This window comes from Bidens hawaiensis, unplaced genomic scaffold, assembly GCF_021521415.1.
Source record: "Bidens hawaiensis isolate Kalapana, Puna unplaced genomic scaffold, B.hawaiensis_p1.1 tig00021681_1, whole genome shotgun sequence".
Lineage (NCBI taxonomy): Eukaryota > Viridiplantae > Streptophyta > Magnoliopsida > Asterales > Asteraceae > Bidens > Bidens hawaiensis.
In genome coordinates this window covers 104,593-109,720 of record NW_027493369.1, presented here as the reverse complement: position 1 = coordinate 109,720, position 5,128 = coordinate 104,593, and positions in this window count along the sequence as shown.

The following is a 5,128-nucleotide window of genomic DNA, read 5'->3' as shown; positions in this document are numbered from 1 at the left end:
GAGGGGTCGAGAAAATCAAAATTTTTATTTTCAACCCCTGGACTTTGTTAACTCGTCACTTCTTGGTTTATCTTCCACAGTTCAAAAATACTAACGTGGCCCTTATGCGGCTCGCGGTGATGCGAGCGTGCGAAGTGCCAAGTGCGCCATCAAAGCGCCACATTACGCCCATCGCCCGAGTCCGAGTCCGTGTCTGTGCGTGTGCGCGTCAGGTGCTTTGCACCCTCCGCTAGGACTAGTGAGAGTGGTTAGCCCCATAAGAACATTACCATGGAAAACTCCTTCCTTATAAAGTGCTTCAATTCCTTTCCCACTTTCCATGTGGGATGGAGTTTCCTTACTTATTCCCTTAACATAATATGCTTTCTTTTCTTTCTCTCATTTCTTCCCCCTTACTTATCTGATAAATATTTTGGGTCCTTTATCTTTATAAACTTGTCAAATTTGGACCTAAACTTTGTGGGTGTTACAACCAACTTTGTGCAGCCGTGTTTTATGAAGTCCGAACATAACCTCTTTGTCCTATAACACGCCCTTGAGGTTATAACTCACCAAATTTATGTTTTTCTTACATTCTACGGCCCGATCTATGGTTATATCAGTTTGCATGTCGAATCCAACCTTAAAACTTAATCTTTTTAACCAAAACTCACCTTTCGGTTCAGGTTCGGTTTAGATCTGGACCAACCCAAGGATTTGGTGGTGATTCTTGTTGTTTGATGGTGTTTACACACGAGATTCATCCTTCCTTTGGTTCGGATTTGGATCCAGGTGCTAGAGAGAAAAGTGTGTGTTCTAGAGTGTGTGTGCTGTGAAAGAAATGAGATGGAGTAGAGTTTGGAGTTTATATAAGTGGTCCATGGGCCCTAGGGCCCATAACCTTTCCCAAGCCCAAACCCAACATAATTTAATCACTATCACACAATTAAATTAATGACACGCAGTTAATAATAAAAATTTTCTGTTATTTATTATTCATAGAAATGCGGATGTTACAGACCTGTTGCATATCGATTGGAATTGCCTGACAAAATGAAAGGCATACATGATGTGTTTCACGTGTCAAATTTACGCAAGTGTTTAGTTGATGAAACTCTTGCAATGCCATCAAAAGATGTTGAAGTTAATGAAAAGCTTAAGTTTACGGAACAACCAATTCAAATTGAAGATAGTATGATTAAGTTCCTCAAACGCAAACGACTTAAGTTGGTAAAGGTCCGTTGGGATTCGAGACATGGACCTGAATATACATGGGAACTTGAATCAGAAATAAAAAGAAAAAACCCACACTTATTTCAATAAATCTCAAGGACGTCGTTATTCAAAAGGTCGGGAGGATGTAACACCGCAAAAATTTTCAACTTAAGTTTTTGCCAAAGATGTCAATATTCAAAGTTCAGGACTAGAAATGAAAATTTCTGAAATTCTTATTCTTCGCACGATGCGAAGATATTGGTCATACACTTTGAGCGACCCGAAGTAGCCTGGCACACAATTCAAGGCAGAGAAGGTTCGCGCTACCTAAAGTAGCCCTTCGCGCGACGCGAAACCTCGTTAAGTAATCGGGGACACGTGTCCAACCACGTGTGAACAGATGGCACCACGAGACACGCCACGTGTAAAATGGCGGCTGAGAGGCGGTTCGCGCGACGCGAAGGAAGACAGTTTTCACCTATAAATAGGTGTTGATGAGTTAAAACCATTTCACACCAAAATTAACCTTCACTTTCACACAAATAGACTCTTCTTGCGTAAGGTAAGTAATTAGACTCTTCTTGCGCATGTAGTAACTGTAAGGGGGATATCATTAGTAGACTCTCCTTGCGTAAGTTAAGTAATTCCTACAAATCCCAATCAACCACAGAACCCGTTGACTTACCTGGAGAAGTTTTCCAACATGATAGAACCTATTAAGCCAAAGCATGCTATATCAAACGTCACACAAATACAATCATGGTTTCAAAATACAATCATTCACAAACCTAATCAAAGTTAAAACCAGACTTAAAGTTTGTAGTCTAATCAAGAAACACCATCAAGGTATTCATTCAAAACCTATTAATTTATAGGTTGATTATCATTCATATTCAAGAAGGTTTATCAATCAATCAAACCGACGGTACAGGTGAATACGTAAAACCTTTACAAACAGTCAAAATATATTTATACTCTATAAGATGGACAGGTTGTTTGTCTTATAGAGTCAGTCAAATATTTATATGAGATTATGTGATCTCTAAAACGTTGTAACGCAAATTATAGAATAAAACAACTCAGACCGAATACGCATGTGTCTGGATCCAAACATAACTATTCAGCCTAAATAGTCAAAGGCTATGTGGCCGCGGGCTAATAGTCATATATAGTTCTCTGGTATGGACTACGTGGCTTGGAGAAATTGTGTGTGTGTAGGGTAGTGTTACAAATACCGGAAATAGAAATATTTCCGCTGAGCTTGTCAAGAAAACTATATTTGTGTTATGATTGTTATTTAAATGCTTTTAGAGTCAAACGATTCACCAGCACATAACTGGCGTATTTTATTCCCCATTGTAGGTAACTAAGTTTGATAATATATGCAAGGATAGAGTCGTCAAGGAGATAGAAGCTCGCATGCTAGATGACTCAATTTTGATTAACGCAATCCTTGTAATATAAAAACAATATTTTGTAAACAATAACTTGCGTATTTAATCCCCAAGTAAATTTTTCAATGTAAATTAATATTATATCAACCTTTAAGTCTTTCGCTAAAATTAACCCATAAACTCTTATATATTTACAAAACAGGTACCAACTGGTAGTCAAACGCCTAGGCCCTGGGTCGGGGTGTGACAGTTATCGTACCAGAAGTAAAAAACTAAAACTAAATTAAAAAAACTGGTATTTGGTCGGTTTTCATTACTGTATTAATACTAAAACCAAATGTCATGATTGTACATAAATTCGGTCGATTTCACTTAACACAACTATCCAGTGAACAACAAAGTTAATGTTGAAAAACAAACCATTCTAACATTAAAAAAAAAACATAAATAGCACACATAAAAAAAGTTACAATTTTTGTCCTTTTAATTAGCTATGATATTAAATGGGTCCTTTTCAAAAATCTCTTTCACTCTTTATCATTTATTTGCATGTTTCGCTCACTTTTTGTCCTTTACACAAACGGTCATTCACTTTCTCTAGTTAAGTCTGCTCATGTGCCATGTACATGAGGGTGTTTTGGTCATTTTACCTATAAACATTCATTATTAAAGAAAACCTAACATATAAAATAAATAAAAATAAAAATATCAATCTTCATCTTCCTCCTCCCTTTCAACCCTAGACGCCATCACCACTCAAGAACCGTCGTCTACCACCACCACCAACATAACCGCCGGCCACCACCACCATTAACAACAGAGAAGCAACACTCGACCCTCTTTCGAGGCTTAAATCCATGCCATGGAATGCGAACACACTCGACCTAATTTCCAATTGAACATCTGAAACGAGGGTTGCTATTATACATCAAAAAATCCACCTCATCGATTGAAATTTATGGAAGAGTAAGAAGGGGAAGAACAAGCTGGGAAAAACGATTCTTCTCACTTCAGTTACTAAACCATCAGATCCATTCGTCCGTGGGGATGAAGAATGGCAGCGACAAGCATGAAGGATGGCGACGGTGGTGGCTTTAACCGACAATGGTGATCGGTAGTGATGATGACGAATTGTTTTCACATATCTAAGCCTCCCTTTTCAACAAAATTGATTTTTAATCATTTAAGAATCTAATTATTTATAACAGGTTGGTTATGATTCTTGAATCTAGGTTGGTTATGATTCTAGAATCTTGATGTCTTTTTAGTTTGATATTTTTTTTTTCATTTTCTCTTCACAATGAACTGGTGCTCGAACACGTTGCTATCTCTTCATCTGAGCTTTTGTTTTTCGTTTTCTTTATTGATATCTTTTAGATTTTATATTGAATCTTTTTTATTGTCACTATCATTAAGGGTTTTTATTTATTTTATTAACAAGGGTATTCACTTTTCAAATTAAAATGATCACAACGTCCTCATGTGAATGGCACATGAGGAGACTTAACAGAGAAAGTGGATGACCGTTAGTCTAAAGGACAAAAATCGAGCGAAACATGTAAATAAAGGATAGAGAGTGAAAGACATTTTCGAAAAAGACCCATTCCATAATTTAGCTAATTCAAAAGGACAAAAATGGTAATTTTCTCCTTAAAAAAATAAAATCAAAAACATAAATAATACACTTAAAAAAACCAAAAACATAAATAACACACTTAAAAAAACAAAACCAACACTTGCGTCATCAACGATTCGAACCTGGGTACCAAACCGGTACAAACATTTACCCATACCAACAAAACCATCTAGCCAACACCAATATATGTGCTAAATATCAATATCATTACTACATTTACAAAAACAGAAAAAGCATGCTTTGTGGCACCAAAGTTTTCAATTATACTAACTAGGTGGCAACCCGCCGCATAGCGGCGGTGGGCACAAATTTGGTTGTTATCAGTTATGTTCGTACCGGTACAGACATTAAACTCAAAACATAAATTAGTAAACACCCAGAATAGCAGTGACTCTTATGGCATATAATACAAAGAAACCATATTTAAAACATTTACTCTGTCAGTAAAACATGGTCATTGTAGTGACGAGTCGACGTGAATTTCTTCAGTATTGAATATATTTGTTACGGTTTGGAGCTAAACCCAAAAAATGGCTGATAAATTGTTGTATTTGGGTGTTCATGTATGTGTTGTATTTGGGTGTTTATTGTCACTATCATTAAGGGTTTTTATTTATTTTATTAACAAGGGTATTCACTTTTCAAATTAAAATGATCACAACGTCCTCATGTGAATGGCACATGAGGAGACTTAACAGAGAAAGTGGATGACCGTTAGTCTAAAGGACAAAAATCGAGCGAAACATGTAAATAAAGGATAGAGAGTGAAAGGCATTTTCGAAAAAGACCCATTCCATAATTTAGCTAATTCAAAAGGACAAAAATGGTAATTTTCTCCTTAAAAAAATAAAATCAAAAACATAAATAATACACTTAAAAAAACCAAAAACATAAATAACACACT